This window comes from Triturus cristatus, chromosome 11 (genome assembly GCF_964204655.1).
Source record: "Triturus cristatus chromosome 11, aTriCri1.1, whole genome shotgun sequence".
NCBI classification, from domain to species: domain Eukaryota; kingdom Metazoa; phylum Chordata; class Amphibia; order Caudata; family Salamandridae; genus Triturus; species Triturus cristatus.
In genome coordinates, this window is record NC_140594.1 from 377,581,894 (window position 1) to 377,600,189 (window position 18,296).

An 18,296-nucleotide genomic window follows, 5' to 3' on the forward strand; every position below is an offset into this window, starting at 1 on the left:
GTGGGTTGGGGATAAGTGAATGATACAGGGTCAGAAGTTAGCCGAGACAAACTGTAGAAACTTTATTGAGTGCAAATTGCAGACAAAGACACAAACTCATGTAGTCCCCTTTACATCCACAGCACAATCCAGGGCACGTGATGACAGTGCAGAGGGAGTGGAGTCAGAACGTCCTGAGGAGCATCATGACGATGGGGACTCCAGTGATGATACGGAGCACACACCAATCCTGCGCAGGAAGCACACACATGTGCCCCCACTGCCTCCATTTGAGGATGACATACAGGCCACAGGGGAGGACAGTGACAGAAGAGAGGGGAGTCAGGGTGTGTCACACATGCCGAGTCAGGACACACCAAGGCCGAGCATTCCATCCCTGGAAAGACGCAGGACAAGGCCCAGGAGTAGCCCTGCCACTGAAGCGGAGGACACCATATTTTCTGGGCTGGAACACAGCATGCTGCAGGTACAGCGCCAGCAATGTAAATCATTGCGCTCAATAAATAGGCAGCTATGCAGTCTCAACTGAAATCAGCGAAACATGGGGGAGGGCATCATGGCCATGGCAGGGGCCATATGTGACCTCTGTGACACTCTGAGGCACAACCAAGACGCCAGTGACAGGGCTGCCCGACGTGCCAATGCACGACTGCACACGTATACTAAGGCCGTGAACCGCCTCTGCACCACCCCCAGCAACCTGACACGTAGAAGCATCACCATGCAGGTGGAAATGTCGCACTGCTGTCAGGACATAGCAAGAGGGCTAGCACAGGTAACCAGTGCAGTGGAGCAGATGCAGACAGCCAACTCAGGTGGCACCGCTCTCATGGCCTCTGGCGAGAGTGAGGAAACCTCCAGTAGGAGCAACATCACTCCTACATTGCCTCGAGCAAGACGGCGCAGTTCCAGACAGGGTGCAGGACCCAGGAACACCACGGAGGGCACTCAGCCTGGACGCCAAGCACCACCAATGCGTCACCGAAGGAGGTGAACTGTCCAGTGACAATTTAGCAAAAAAGGGTGATGTAACCCAACAATACAGATTGCACAGTTACTTGTGCCGTACCTGCACTGTGTGCATAACATGTGCTGGGTACAGCAACACTTAATGATTGTGAAGTGTGAATAAACACAGCACACATTAGAATCATTTTTTGTCTCATGTCATCATTACTCACCTAGAAGTAGTTTTGTGTGATCTCAGTCCGTCTCTGGCGTCCAGCAGCTGCCCCGACTCCTGGTGCTCGTCTGGCAGGGGGAGCAGGGCAATCGTCATCCGATGTGTCTGTATCGGTCACATCAATTGTGGTGCCTTTCCTCATAGCCATGTTATGGAGCATTGCACAGCTTGCCACGATTTTACAGCAGGTCTCAGGGCTGTATTGCAGTGCGCCTCCACTTTTATGCAGGCACCGGAACCGGCTCTTTAGGATTCCAAACGTACGCTCAATGACGCAGCGTGTAGATCTGTGTGCCCTGTTTTATCTCCTCTCACTTGCATTGGCTGGATCCAGATACGGGGGCAGGATGAAGTCCCGTACTGCATAGGCACTGTCACCTGCAGGGATACACACAATAGGTAAGTCACTGTCCCCACCCTCCAGTGATGTAGTGGATGTATGGATGTGTGCCATGTATTTACCTAGCAGGTATCCCTCCCCAAACTCTCCAGCACTCAGACGTCTGTGTATTCCACTGTGTCTAAAGATGAAAGAGTCATGTGTACTGCCAGGGTATTTGGGTACAATGTCATTGATGATATACTTTGCGTTGCACACAATCTGTATATTGAGGGAATGGTAGCATTTACGGTTTCTGTAGACATATTCAGTTGCTGATGGGGGTGTGATGGCCACATGGGTCCCATCGATGCAGCCAATGACGTGGGGGAAACGTGCAATCTGGTAGAAGTCAAGTTGTGTTTGCTGTAATGCCTGTTGGGTGGTGGGGAAGTATATGTGATGTGCTAGCCTCTGTAGCATTGCATCGAGGAAGGCATGGAAAAAGCGCGAAAGTGCACTCTGTGACACCCCACCAACCTCCGCTGTGACCCGTTGAAAACTCCCTGACGCCAGGAGGTTCAGGGAGCACAGGACCTGCACATGTGTGGGAGTTGTTTGTGTCCTGCGTGTAGGGTGTTCCAAATAGGGTTTCAGCTCCTCAATCAGGTCCAGTATGGTCTGCGGGTGCAGCCTGTACTTGTCATGGATGTCCTCTTCAGTGTGCTGGAACAGAGTGATGCGCAGCCTGAATATACGTTCCTGTCTCATTCTCCTCTGTGCAAGAGCCCGAATACGCAGCCTCCTGGCTATCACAAACAGTGCTGCCATTGTGGAAGGTTCTGTTGCATTGTGGGGTGGTTTAAGTACCTTGCACCTGTTTACCACCTGCATGCACTTGGTGTTAATTGCGATTTCTTAATTAGCGAATTTCGTGATTTCGCAATTAGCGAATTTGTCATACATTTGCTTGCGATTTCTTATTTTGCGATATCCTTTTTGCGATTTTCGCAAATTGAGAATATCGCAATTTAAGAAATCGCAACGTTTATCGCAATTTTGGAGTTACGCAGCCTAAGAAATCGCTAATTTAGCGATTTCTTATTTTGCACTGGGAATGTGTGTCATACATATGAAAATGCGAAATTTTAGTTGCAAACGCTGTTTTTTGCGATTCGCAGCGTTTGCGACTAAAATTTTGTTTCATACATATGCCCCCTAGTGAGTCAACATGTTTCAATGCTGCAAGGCATCTTCGTTAGGACAAGAAAAAGATCCCTCCTATATTAACTATGTTTTTTTTATTTATTTTTTTTTTTTTTTGAAACCGTTTATTGCAGTTCGAAAAGTTACAGGTATGGGCCTACAACCATCCGGCCGGCCGCTAGAATGACAAAAAACATATTGCACACATACAGTAAAAGTCTCTAGGCAGTGCAGAGCAGTGAAAACAGGAGTAATCAATGGTGTAGGCCACAGAGCTCCAAGCCCACAGTACGGTTCCCTTTTCTTGAAACAAAACAACACCAAAAAACCACACCCGCAAGGCAACCCGCAATCCAAAATAACAGCACGTGCTCCATAAGTGGGGGATCCAAACCAGTAGCAAAACTCTGGAGGGGGGAATGGGAATAGATCAGGGACTGGGGGATCGCGCGCCCGCGGCTGAGGGAGGGGGGCCGGCTAGGGAGATGGAGCAGGCGAGGCAGCCGGTAGCAGTGGCGGCTCACAAATACCCCCGCGGTAGGCGTTCCAGGGGCCCCAGAGTTTCACCCACGCCCCAGGCTTACCTCTCGCCACATACACCACCTTTTCACGAAACATACACCAATCCATATGCTCTTTCCAGGCCGACACCGCAGGGGGCCTCTGGGATCCCCACAATTGAGCAATGTCGCGCTTGGCTATCATGTATCCCAGAGTCACCCACCGCGTCTGCGGGACCGAATAGTCATTCGGTTCCCATACATTCAGCAAGCATCTCCTCGCTTCAGGCAGCAGCGCAACACGCGTCACCACACGCAGGACCTCATGCACACCACGCCAGAATCGCTCCACCTTCGGGCACTCCCACAGTATGTGCATGAAAGTCGCCAACGCACCACAGCCACGCCTACACATTCCGTCACCAGCAAAACCCATACGCAGAAGCCTTGGCCCCGTCACGTAAACCCGGTGAAGGATCTTGAGCTGGACGAAACGAAGGCGAGCCGGGATGGCCACCTCTTTCGGAGAGGCCACCGCGGAAATCCAATCCCCATCGTCCAGCTCCAGCCCGTCGGCAACCCAAGCCTCGCGGAGATTGGTCAGCAGGCACGATCTATCGTTGATCAATTTTTTGTATATGAGGGAGATCGTGCTGTCCGGGACATGGCCATCTAAGACTCTGTCCTCCAGGGGGGAAGACTCCGGAATGGATGCGACATCCGGGAAGACGGAGCCCAGCGCGTGCCGGACCTGTAGGTACCGAAAGTACTCACTGCCCTGCAGCTGGAACTCCGCCTGCAGCGTCTCAAAAGTTTTGAATCCCCCCCTCGTCCAGAGATCTCCCACCGTGCTGATTCCGATCGTGTCCCACTTCTCGAAGCCCTTCGACGTCCACAGGGAGCCCAACCTCTCAGACGCATACAGCGGTGACGCCCGGGTCAAACGGTCCTTCCACCCCATAGCTGCATTAGCCGCGTGCCAGACACGCACCATGACACGCGTCGGTCCCGTCAAACGGGAGTCGGACGCGCCCGCGTAGAGCGCTCGATTGTAATCGCCACCGGGCAGGAGCATCTTATCCATCTCAAATGCCGGGTTCAAGGCGGGCCCGTAAAGGCCATGATTAATTGCAGCTAGTTGGGAGGCCCAGTAATACCGTTTAATGTCAGGGAGGGCGACCCCCCCATCGTACCACGGGAGCGTCAATTTAGCCAGAGCAATGCGCGGCCTCCCGTCCCAGAACAGGCGCCGCTGGAGGCCCTCCACCTCACGAAAATAGCGTGCCGGGACCAAGTCCATAGTATTCTGGAGGGCGTAGAGGAAGCGTGGCAGGGACATCATTTTAAACAAGGCCGCTCGGCCGAGCGGCGAGAGCGGCAGACGCCGCCAGCGCACCACGTCCTCCCTCAAACGCCGAAGGGGGGGTAACAAATTCCGCTCATAGCGGGCCTCCGGGTCAAGAGTGATATAAATACCCAGGTACCGAAAACCTTGGGAGGCAATCTGGATCGGACAGTCCCGTGGTAAGGCCGGAGCCTCCCCGGAAAGCACATATACACAGGATTTCGCCCAGTTGATGACCAGGCCTGAGTTTCGACCGAATGAACGCAAAACATCAACCAGGACGATCAGTGATTTACGCGGGGAGGCGAGATACAGAAGGATATCGTCAGCATAGAGGGACACACGGTCCTCATGCTCGGGGGTCCAGCGGAGACCACGGATAGAAGGGTGCCACCTCAGCCACTCCGCCAGGGGCTCCAGGGCCAGAGCAAACAGGAGAGGCGACAGGGGGCAGCCCTGTCGCGTACCCCTCCCCAGCGCGAATGGGGCCGAGACGCGCCCATTCACTACCACCTGCGCCAATGGGCCCGAATAGAGCAATTTGACCCAGCTAATGAAGCCCGGGCCAAACCCGAATTTTGCCAGCATCGCCCAGATGTATGGCCATTCAAGCGTATCGAACGCCATGGTGGCGTCCAAGGACGCCAAGATGGCCGGCTCCCGCACAAATGGGACACGCGCGAGCACCCCGTGCAAGCGCCGCAGATTGAGCGCCGTGTTGCGGTGCGGTATAAAGCCAGATTGGTCTTGGTGGACCAAATCACCTACCACGCCAACCAACCTGTTGGCCAACACCTTGGCGAGGATTTTGGGCTCCGCGTTCAAAAGCGAAATCGGCCTATAGGATGTGACCCGTTCACGGGGCCTCCCCTCCTTGTGGATCACCACAATTGTGGCTAGACGCTGGTCCGGCGGGAGGTAACCCCGCGAGTGGGCCGCCAGGAACATCGCGCGCAGGTGGGGCGCCAACACATCCGGGCGTAGCTTGTAGAGCTCGATGGGAATACCATTGGGGCCCATGGCCTTGCCGGATGCAACCGAGCGAATAGCCAAGGCAATTTCGTCCGAGGTGGGAGGGGCGTCCAGCGAATCCCTGTCCTCCACCGTTAGGGAGGGCAGTGCGATGTCCCGAAGCAGGGCATGGGAGTCTGCCTCCGAGCAGGGGGAAACCGGGGAGTAGACTTCGCGGAAATAATCCGCGAAGCAGGAGACAATGGCTTCCGGCTCAGTGACACACGCACCATCAACACTCTCAATCAAAGGCACCACACGGCTCGCTCTCTCCCTCTTATCCAACCACGCAATCAATTTGCCAGCCTTATCACCCACATCATACAATCGCCCCTGCTGCTCTCTACTGAGGCCCCTGGCCGCCTCCGTGACGAGGGCCCGATAGGCCGCCTGTTTTAGGTGTAGAACATGCAACTTGTCGTCTGTTACCCCGCTTCCCAGGGCACCCTCAAGTTCTGCAATCTCGGCCTCTACCCGGGTCACCTCCTCCCGCTCGCGCCGCCGGGCATGGGAGATAAAGGAGAGGGCCTCCCCTCTAAGGACTACCTTGAAAGCCTCCCACAGGGAGATGGCCGAAGAGACCGACCCCACATTCTCATCGAAATATCGCTGTAGGGATTTGATCAAATCGGCACGAATGGTGGGGTCGCGCAAATACCATGCATTGATCGGGGCCACCCTGCCATCCCCCCTCGGGAAGACGTCGAGGTGCAACAACAATGGGGAGTGGTCTGAGATACCCCGCGCCAGATGGCGCACCTCCCCCACCCTCCCTGCGTGGGCCGCTGGGACAAGGATGTAATCAAGCCGCGAGAGGCTACCATGGGCACCCGAGTGAAAGGTGTACTGTCGCAATGCAGGATGCTTTAATCGCCAGCAATCCACCAGGCCAAGCGTGTCCAGAAGGCCGGGCAGCCACGCCTGTGCCCGGGGGAGGTCCCTAGGGGGATGGCGATCCATAGACCCAGAGGCTACCGCGTTAAAATCCCCTCCAACCACCAGCAGGCCACTCGGAAGGTCCAGAAGGAGGCGCCCCAGGTCCGCAAATGTGGTGGCTTGTAACCCAGGCGGGACGTACACTGATATAAAGATAAACACTCTACCCTCCATTCTTCCCACCAGAACCGTGTAGCGTCCCCTCTCATCATGGCGCACCTCATCAATCTCCAACGGGAGCGAGTTCTTAATCATAATACCCACCCCCCGCGAGCCCGAGGTGAAGCCAGAATGGGCCGCCAAACGATATCCCCGCCGGTTCATTGCATGAAAGGAGTTACCTATAAGGTGCGTCTCCTGCAGGAAGACAACATCTGGTGAAATACGTTTTAAGTACTGCAGGACCACACCACGCTTAATCCTATCCCCCAGGCCATTAACATTCCATGACAACACAGCCAGATCCCTACCCCCCATCATACGGCGAAACAATCGGTCGTCCCCCATCGAGCATCCTAAAAACAACAACATAGTAGCGGGTTTGCCCTGCGGTGCTAACAAACAACACACCCCCCCCACCCCCCGGTCCCAACAAAACTCCCCCCTCCCTGCACCCCTGCATGAGCCCAGACAGCCCCCCCAAAGTGCAGTGTGCCTGTCGCCCCATAGCTAAAATACTAACTAGTCCCCCAGAGGAGGAGGGAAGCCCCCAACAGACCCCGCACGACCTCCATAGGAGGGAAAAATACGCAATCAATAAATGGTGAAGGAACAACGTCCAGAGCAAGGCCTATGCAGTCACCCCTCAATTCTGCTCCGGCGGGCCCTCCTCGCCAGCCGCACCCCCCCCGCCCCCCCGGCCCCGATCTCCAGGCAGAGTGTCCAGCCAGTCCCCAGCCGCCTCGGGCCGGTCGAAGAAGTGCGTGCGACCATCCACCTCCACCCTCAGCTTAGCTGGAAAGAGCATTGAGTACTTGAGGTTCAGGTCCCTCAGGCGACGTTTAACACCAAGAAAGCTCTGCCGCTGCTTCTGGACCGCCGGGGTAAAGTCTGGGTAAAAATGTACCTCCATGTTGTCAAGCTTGACCGGTCCCTGTTGTCTGGAGGTCTGGAGGATAGCATCTCTGTCCCGGAAATTAAAAATCCGGGCAATGAGAGGCCGCGGCGGGGCACCAGTCTTAGGTCTGCCCCCGGGGACCCGGTGAGCACGCTCCACCGCGAAAAGCTTACTCAGCCCCCGGGGCTGGAGATGGGTCAGGATCAACTCTTCCACGAAAAGATCCACCGCCTCCGCCTCTCGCCCCTCCGGCACCCCCACAATACGGACATTATTCCTCCGGGCCCGACCCTCGGAGTCCTCCAGTCGCCGGTCCATCAGGGCGCTCGCCTGGCCAAGCCGGCGCACCTCCTTCTGGAGGGCCACCACATCTGTCGTGAGGCTCGTCGTGGTGTGGGCCAGGGAGTCGACTCGGTCGTTTGTTTTGGACAAATCTGCCCTCACAAGGCTCACATCCACCAGGACCGAGTCTATTTTTTGCGCTAAGGTGTCGAAACGCTGGTCCACCGAGGCCTTCATCTCTGCGATGGCGCCCATGACGTCCCGGAGGGTCAGATCCACCGGATGAGCGGATGCCTCCGTCGGGCCCACCGGGGATGTACGCGATGTCTCCGGAGAACCCTTCTGGAGCGTGTAGCGGTCCATACTGTTGGCCTGGTGCGCCGTGCCACGGCGAGTCGTCTTCACCTTCGCCCGGTCGCCATCTTGTTTGGTGGACATGCTGGCTCCTCCACCGTCGTACCAGGCACCCCAAACGGGCCGCTATACCCAGTCACGGGTGCCAGGGGGGGGGCAGGGGCGACCACCGAGCCGCGGGTCAACCCACCGCCGGCGGGTCAGCCGGGCTCCTGGACAAAGCCACACCACCACACCCCGCTCCGCAGTCCGACCCCGCTCGAGAGCTAGGAGGGCGCAAAAGCGAAAGTGAAAGTGCGGGGCACGCCAGTCGCCCAGCCCCGTTCGCCGCTGTTATTCACTTTGTCCCCGGATCGCCCCACTACTCCAATCCGGGGGGCCGGCGAGGAGAAGGCCACAACCTTCGATCGATGCTCCCACCGGCGTCCGGGGTCCGATTCGAGCCCAAAAAACGGGTGGCGCCTCAGCTCCGGTTCCCCAACACAGTCCCCTCAACAAGGACAGGATATCGCCAGGATTAATTCAGGAGGTCGCGGAGGTCCTCGGGAGCCTCGCACCTACGCGGCCATCTTGGTTGCGCGCTAGGCTCCTCCTATATTAACTATGTTAACTCTAATTGGAGATTGTTAATGTATGTGTAAATGCAGACAATAAAGCATTTATGTACAATACCTAATGGTATGCCTTAATCAGTGTCTGAAAGAAAGAAAAAATGATAACTGAATGTCCCAGGAAGCTTAACTCGTAGTACCTGCAAAAGTAAGCAGTTTACCACATTGTGACATTTAGTGTTGTTTAACCATAAGCCTTTAGCGCAAAAGAGGTGCAGTGACCTGTTAGGGAAAAAGGAGACAATACAAGACGCACACACAAAAAACGGAAAACACACACTCTATCGTAATACCCTCAATAAGAAAAAAAGGAAAAATTGGCGTAAGTCTGATACATACTTATATATATGAGAAAGCAATGCCTCATGAACCTCAAGAACGTGTGGATAGGACGAGGTTACTCGATACTAACGGGAGACAAGAAAAATAGTCCTTTACCTTCCGGTAATGCTGGGAGCCAAAGAAGCGTCTGGTCCCTGAGACGGCTATGCCGTACTTACGTGCCCTGTGAAAGTCCCTGGCTCAATGTGAGTCCATCCCGCGGTTCCGCTGTACTGCGGGAGAATGCTGAAGGGACTCTATTTATGCGGGCACACAGGATAGGCCTGATCCACGTTTTTCTAATACCCATTCGGTTACCACCTGTTCGGTGGGAAAGTTATGTCAAAATTGTTTACAACATGCAACACTATCATCAGTAAAACAACATTTGACGTTATTATCCGGTGACATTGACTTGACAGATTTCATAAAAGGGCCTGCTGGTCCTAGATCAAAAAGATTTATTCACGCAGCTTACCATGAAATCTGAAAGCTGTCTCAAATTGAAGCTGCTTCATCTTTAAGGGTAAGAGACCAGGCTAATCTAGAAAAGGTACTTGCAGTTGTTGATAATAGTATTAACACACTTTCTTCCCACATTTACGCATTGGATAATTTTTTTTCATCTGTTGTTGATATTGTACAGGATGATGTGTCTGTTTTGTATCAAGGTCAAAATCAATTGCGTTCATTTATGCAGTTTGCATGGACTTTACAAACTTTGAAAATGGGGAAAGTTCCTTGGGATTATTTGAACGCGTCATCTTTATTTTTGCCTTTTAACTTGACAGACAAACAGCAATTTATGTCCATGAAAGATGCTACATACACTCTTTTACATATTGAAAAGTTAGATCCTTTACCATTCTCTGTGGCCGAAACAGACTCTGCTGTCTGGCTCATTCATGGGGTAATTACCCTGCCGTTTTCTTTGTTTAAAATTTAGCTCATGCATGAAGCACTATCCACTAGGCCGCTTCGAACCCTTAGGCAGTGCATTCCTTCATGAGGTATGGTCGTTGCCATTAACATACAGATGCCTACGGGATGAGAAGGAGGTTTACCTTACTGGTAAATCATGCGATTCGACCATAGGTCATTCTCGAGTTTGCAAAAATATACAGTTGCATGGAGCTCGTAACCTTACGGCCCCAAATCTTGCATGTGTTTTGAAGGGTAATCCAGTAGCAGCTATTACACCTACTTTCACTCTGCTTGCAAACGGTAGTTATCTGCTTTTAAATAATAAGGAATGCTGTGGTATGGGCCTACAACCATCCGGCCGGCCGCTAGAATGACAAAAAACATATTGCACACATACAGTAAAAGTCTCTAGGCAGTGCAGAGCAGTGAAAACAGGAGTAATCAATGGTGTAGGCCACAGAGCTCCAAGCCCACAGTACGGTTCCCTTTTCTTGAAACAAAACAACACCAAAAAACCACACCCGCAAGGCAACCCGCAATCCAAAATAACAGCACGTGCTCCATAAGTGGGGGATCCAAACCAGTAGCAAAACTCTGGAGGGGGGAATGGGAATAGATCAGGGACTGGGGGATCGCGCGCCCGCGGCTGAGGGAGGGGGGCCGGCTAGGGAGATGGAGCAGGCGAGGCAGCCGGTAGCAGTGGCGGCTCACAAATACCCCCGCGGTAGGCGTTCCAGGGGCCCCAGAGTTTCACCCACGCCCCAGGCTTACCTCTCGCCACATACACCACCTTTTCACGAAACATACACCAATCCATATGCTCTTTCCAGGCCGACACCGCAGGGGGCCTCTGGGATCCCCACAATTGAGCAATGTCGCGCTTGGCTATCATGTATCCCAGAGTCACCCACCGCGTCTGCGGGACCGAATAGTCATTCGGTTCCCATACATTCAGCAAGCATCTCCTCGCTTCAGGCAGCAGCGCAACACGCGTCACCACACGCAGGACCTCATGCACACCACGCCAGAATCGCTCCACCTTCGGGCACTCCCACAGTATGTGCATGAAAGTCGCCAACGCACCACAGCCACGCCTACACATTCCGTCACCAGCAAAACCCATACGCAGAAGCCTTGGCCCCGTCACGTAAACCCGGTGAAGGATCTTGAGCTGGACGAAACGAAGGCGAGCCGGGATGGCCACCTCTTTCGGAGAGGCCACCGCGGAAATCCAATCCCCATCGTCCAGCTCCAGCCCGTCGGCAACCCAAGCCTCGCGGAGATTGGTCAGCAGGCACGATCTATCGTTGATCAATTTTTTGTATATGAGGGAGATCGTGCTGTCCGGGACATGGCCATCTAAGACTCTGTCCTCCAGGGGGGAAGACTCCGGAATGGATGCGACATCCGGGAAGACGGAGCCCAGCGCGTGCCGGACCTGTAGGTACCGAAAGTACTCACTGCCCTGCAGCTGGAACTCCGCCTGCAGCGTCTCAAAAGTTTTGAATCCCCCCCTCGTCCAGAGATCTCCCACCGTGCTGATTCCGATCGTGTCCCACTTCTCGAAGCCCTTCGACGTCCACAGGGAGCCCAACCTCTCAGACGCATACAGCGGTGACGCCCGGGTCAAACGGTCCTTCCACCCCATAGCTGCATTAGCCGCGTGCCAGACACGCACCATGACACGCGTCGGTCCCGTCAAACGGGAGTCGGACGCGCCCGCGTAGAGCGCTCGATTGTAATCGCCACCGGGCAGGAGCATCTTATCCATCTCAAATGCCGGGTTCAAGGCGGGCCCGTAAAGGCCATGATTAATTGCAGCTAGTTGGGAGGCCCAGTAATACCGTTTAATGTCAGGGAGGGCGACCCCCCCATCGTACCACGGGAGCGTCAATTTAGCCAGAGCAATGCGCGGCCTCCCGTCCCAGAACAGGCGCCGCTGGAGGCCCTCCACCTCACGAAAATAGCGTGCCGGGACCAAGTCCATAGTATTCTGGAGGGCGTAGAGGAAGCGTGGCAGGGACATCATTTTAAACAAGGCCGCTCGGCCGAGCGGCGAGAGCGGCAGACGCCGCCAGCGCACCACGTCCTCCCTCAAACGCCGAAGGGGGGGTAACAAATTCCGCTCATAGCGGGCCTCCGGGTCAAGAGTGATATAAATACCCAGGTACCGAAAACCTTGGGAGGCAATCTGGATCGGACAGTCCCGTGGTAAGGCCGGAGCCTCCCCGGAAAGCACAGATACACAGGATTTCGCCCAGTTGATGACCAGGCCTGAGTTTCGACCGAATGAACGCAAAACATCAACCAGGACGATCAGTGATTTACGCGGGGAGGCGAGATACAGAAGGATATCGTCAGCATAGAGGGACACACGGTCCTCATGCTCGGGGGTCCAGCGGAGACCACGGATAGAAGGGTGCCACCTCAGCCACTCCGCCAGGGGCTCCAGGGCCAGAGCAAACAGGAGAGGCGACAGGGGGCAGCCCTGTCGCGTACCCCTCCCCAGCGCGAATGGGGCCGAGACGCGCCCATTCACTACCACCTGCGCCAATGGGCCCGAATAGAGCAATTTGACCCAGCTAATGAAGCCCGGGCCAAACCCGAATTTTGCCAGCATCGCCCAGATGTATGGCCATTCAAGCGTATCGAACGCCATGGTGGCGTCCAAGGACGCCAAGATGGCCGGCTCCCGCACAAATGGGACACGCGCGAGCACCCCGTGCAAGCGCCGCAGATTGAGCGCCGTGTTGCGGTGCGGTATAAAGCCAGATTGGTCTTGGTGGACCAAATCACCTACCACGCCAACCAACCTGTTGGCCAACACCTTGGCGAGGATTTTGGGCTCCGCGTTCAAAAGCGAAATCGGCCTATAGGATGTGACCCGTTCACGGGGCCTCCCCTCCTTGTGGATCACCACAATTGTGGCTAGACGCTGGTCCGGCGGGAGGTAACCCCGCGAGTGGGCCGCCAGGAACATCGCGCGCAGGTGGGGCGCCAACACATCCGGGCGTAGCTTGTAGAGCTCGATGGGAATACCATTGGGGCCCATGGCCTTGCCGGATGCAACCGAGCGAATAGCCAAGGCAATTTCGTCCGAGGTGGGAGGGGCGTCCAGCGAATCCCTGTCCTCCACCGTTAGGGAGGGCAGTGCGATGTCCCGAAGCAGGGCATGGGAGTCTGCCTCCGAGCAGGGGGAAACCGGGGAGTAGACTTCGCGGAAATAATCCGCGAAGCAGGAGACAATGGCTTCCGGCTCAGTGACACACGCACCATCAACACTCTCAATCAAAGGCACCACACGGCTCGCTCTCTCCCTCTTATCCAACCACGCAATCAATTTGCCAGCCTTATCACCCACATCATACAATCGCCCCTGCTGCTCTCTACTGAGGCCCCTGGCCGCCTCCGTGACGAGGGCCCGATAGGCCGCCTGTTTTAGGTGTAGAACATGCAACTTGTCGTCTGTTACCCCGCTTCCCAGGGCACCCTCAAGTTCTGCAATCTCGGCCTCTACCCGGGTCACCTCCTCCCGCTCGCGCCGCCGGGCATGGGAGATAAAGGAGAGGGCCTCCCCTCTAAGGACTACCTTGAAAGCCTCCCACAGGGAGATGGCCGAAGAGACCGACCCCACATTCTCATCGAAATATCGCTGTAGGGATTTGATCAAATCGGCACGAATGGTGGGGTCGCGCAAATACCATGCATTGATCGGGGCCACCCTGCCATCCCCCCTCGGGAAGACGTCGAGGTGCAACAACAATGGGGAGTGGTCTGAGATACCCCGCGCCAGATGGCGCACCTCCCCCACCCTCCCTGCGTGGGCCGCTGGGACAAGGATGTAATCAAGCCGCGAGAGGCTACCATGGGCACCCGAGTGAAAGGTGTACTGTCGCAATGCAGGATGCTTTAATCGCCAGCAATCCACCAGGCCAAGTGTGTCCAGAAGGCCGGGCAGCCACGCCTGTGCCCGGGGGAGGTCCCTAGGGGGATGGCGATCCATAGACCCAGAGGCTACCGCGTTAAAATCCCCTCCAACCACCAGCAGGCCACTCGGAAGGTCCAGAAGGAGGCGCCCCAGGTCCGCAAATGTGGTGGCTTGTAACCCAGGCGGGACGTACACTGATATAAAGATAAACACTCTACCCTCCATTCTTCCCACCAGAACCGTGTAGCGTCCCCTCTCATCATGGCGCACCTCATCAATCTCCAACGGGAGCGAGTTCTTAATCATAATACCCACCCCCCGCGAGCCCGAGGTGAAGCCAGAATGGGCCGCCAAACGATATCCCCGCCGGTTCATTGCATGAAAGGAGTTACCTATAAGGTGCGTCTCCTGCAGGAAGACAACATCTGGTGAAATACGTTTTAAGTACTGCAGGACCACACCACGCTTAATCCTATCCCCCAGGCCATTAACATTCCATGACAACACAGCCAGATCCCTACCCCCCATCATACGGCGAAACAATCGGTCGTCCCCCATCGAGCATCCTAAAAACAACAACATAGTAGCGGGTTTGCCCTGCGGTGCTAACAAACAACACACCCCCCCCACCCCCCGGTCCCAACAAAACTCCCCCCTCCCTGCACCCCTGCATGAGCCCAGACAGCCCCCCCAAAGTGCAGTGTGCCTGTCGCCCCATAGCTAAAATACTAACTAGTCCCCCAGAGGAGGAGGGAAGCCCCCAACAGACCCCGCACGACCTCCATAGGAGGGAAAAATACGCAATCAATAAATGGTGAAGGAACAACGTCCAGAGCAAGGCCTATGCAGTCACCCCTCAATTCTGCTCCGGCGGGCCCTCCTCGCCAGCCGCACCCCCCCCGCCCCCCCGGCCCCGATCTCCAGGCAGAGTGTCCAGCCAGTCCCCAGCCGCCTCGGGCCGGTCGAAGAAGTGCGTGCGACCATCCACCTCCACCCTCAGCTTAGCTGGAAAGAGCATTGAGTACTTGAGGTTCAGGTCCCTCAGGCGACGTTTAACACCAAGAAAGCTCTGCCGCTGCTTCTGGACCGCCGGGGTAAAGTCTGGGTAAAAATGTACCTCCATGTTGTCAAGCTTGACCGGTCCCTGTTGTCTGGAGGTCTGGAGGATAGCATCTCTGTCCCGGAAATTAAAAATCCGGGCAATGAGAGGCCGCGGCGGGGCACCAGTCTTAGGTCTGCCCCCGGGGACCCGGTGAGCACGCTCCACCGCGAAAAGCTTACTCAGCCCCCGGGGCTGGAGATGGGTCAGGATCAACTCTTCCACGAAAAGATCCACCGCCTCCGCCTCTCGCCCCTCCGGCACCCCCACAATACGGACATTATTCCTCCGGGCCCGACCCTCGGAGTCCTCCAGTCGCCGGTCCATCAGGGCGCTCGCCTGGCCAAGCCGGCGCACCTCCTTCTGGAGGGCCACCACATCTGTCGTGAGGCTCGTCGTGGTGTGGGCCAGGGAGTCGACTCGGTCGTTTGTTTTGGACAAATCTGCCCTCACAAGGCTCACATCCACCAGGACCGAGTCTATTTTTTGCGCTAAGGTGTCGAAACGCTGGTCCACCGAGGCCTTCATCTCTGCGATGGCGCCCATGACGTCCCGGAGGGTCAGATCCACCGGATGAGCGGATGCCTCCGTCGGGCCCACCGGGGATGTACGCGATGTCTCCGGAGAACCCTTCTGGAGCGTGTAGCAGTCCATACTGTTGGCCTGGTGCGCCGTGCCACGGCGAGTCGTCTTCACCTTCGCCCGGTCGCCATCTTGTTTGGTGGACATGCTGGCTCCTCCACCGTCGTACCAGGCACCCCAAACGGGCCGCTATACCCAGTCACGGGTGCCAGGGGGGGGGCAGGGGCGACCACCGAGCCGCGGGTCAACCCACCGCCGGCGGGTCAGCCGGGCTCCTGGACAAAGCCACACCACCACACCCCGCTCCGCAGTCCGACCCCGCTCGAGAGCTAGGAGGGCGCAAAAGCGAAAGTGAAAGTGCGGGGCACGCCAGTCGCCCAGCCCCGTTCGCCGCTGTTATTCACTTTGTCCCCGGATCGCCCCACTACTCCAATCCGGGGGGCCGGCGAGGAGAAGGCCACAACCTTCGATCGATGCTCCCACCGGCGTCCGGGGTCCGATTCGAGCCCAAAAAACGGGTGGCGCCTCAGCTCCGGTTCCCCAACACAGTCCCCTCAACAAGGACAGGATATCGCCAGGATTAATTCAGGAGGTCGCGGAGGTCCTCGGGAGCCTCGCACCTACGCGGCCATCTTGGTTGCGCGCTAGGCTCCTCCTATATTAACTATGTTAACTCTAATTGGAGATTGTTAATGTATGTGTAAATGCAGACAATAAAGCATTTATGTACAATACCTAATGGTATGCCTTAATCAGTGTCTGAAAGAAAGAAAAAATGATAACTGAATGTCCCAGGAAGCTTAACTCGTAGTACCTGCAAAAGTAAGCAGTTTACCACATTGTGACATTTAGTGTTGTTTAACCATAAGCCTTTAGCGCAAAAGAGGTGCAGTGACCTGTTAGGGAAAAAGGAGACAATACAAGACGCACACACAAAAAACGGAAAACACACACTCTATCGTAATACCCTCAATAAGAAAAAAAGGAAAAATTGGCGTAAGTCTGATACATACTTATATATATGAGAAAGCAATGCCTCATGAACCTCAAGAACGTGTGGATAGGACGAGGTTACTCGATACTAACGGGAGACAAGAAAAATAGTCCTTTACCTTCCGGTAATGCTGGGAGCCAAAGAAGCGTCTGGTCCCTGAGACGGCTATGCCGTACTTACGTGCCCTGTGAAAGTCCCTGGCTCAATGTGAGTCCATCCCGCGGTTCCGCTGTACTGCGGGAGAATGCTGAAGGGACTCTATTTATGCGGGCACACAGGATAGGCCTGATCCACGTTTTTCTAATACCCATTCGGTTACCACCTGTTCGGTGGGAAAGTTATGTCAAAATTGTTTACAACATGCAACACTATCATCAGTAAAACAACATTTGACGTTATTATCCGGTGACATTGACTTGACAGATTTCATAAAAGGGCCTGCTGGTCCTAGATCAAAAAGATTTATTCACGCAGCTTACCATGAAATCTGAAAGCTGTCTCAAATTGAAGCTGCTTCATCTTTAAGGGTAAGAGACCAGGCTAATCTAGAAAAGGTACTTGCAGTTGTTGATAATAGTATTAACACACTTTCTTCCCACATTTACGCATTGGATAATTTTTTTTCATCTGTTGTTGATATTGTACAGGATGATGTGTCTGTTTTGTATCAAGGTCAAAATCAATTGCGTTCATTTATGCAGTTTGCATGGACTTTACAAACTTTGAAAATGGGGAAAGTTCCTTGGGATTATTTGAACGCGTCATCTTTATTTTTGCCTTTTAACTTGACAGACAAACAGCAATTTATGTCCATGAAAGATGCTACATACACTCTTTTACATATTGAAAAGTTAGATCCTTTACCATTCTCTGTGGCCGAAACAGACTCTGCTGTCTGGCTCATTCATGGGGTAATTACCCTGCCGTTTTCTTTGTTTAAAATTTAGCTCATGCATGAAGCACTATCCACTAGGCCGCTTCGAACCCTTAGGCAGTGCATTCCTTCATGAGGTATGGTCGTTGCCATTAACATACAGATGCCTACGGGATGAGAAGGAGGTTTACCTTACTGGTAAATCATGCGATTCGACCATAGGTCATTCTCGAGTTTGCAAAAATATACAGTTGCATGGAGCTCGTAACCTTACGGCCCCAAATCTTGCATGTGTTTTGAAGGGTAATCCAGTAGCAGCTATTACACCTACTTTCACTCTGCTTGCAAACGGTAGTTATCTGCTTTTAAATAATAAGGAATGCTGTGGTATGCTTGCTGGCATCCCTCACATTGTGACAGTCTCACAACGTGTTGTTTGCTGTAAAAATTGACTTTTTCCACCCCCACACGGGAGGCTCGATAACTCGATTTGGCCTTCCATTCCGACCTTGAAGGCAGACTTCAATAAATTGAGCAGAATAAGGGCACTATTATCCCAAAAAGAAGTTTCACTCACATCTGCCCGGGAGACATTCGTTCTTCATGTAGCTAACATCCGGACAGAGGTGCAAGCCATTCTTAATACTGACCTCCCACTGCACTTCGGTGCGTTAATTCATACCATTTTCAGTGCCTCTCATACTACAGGCTTGTCCCATTTAAAGTTGTGGTCTCTGGCCTTGTGACTTCTTTCCAAACTATATTTGGTG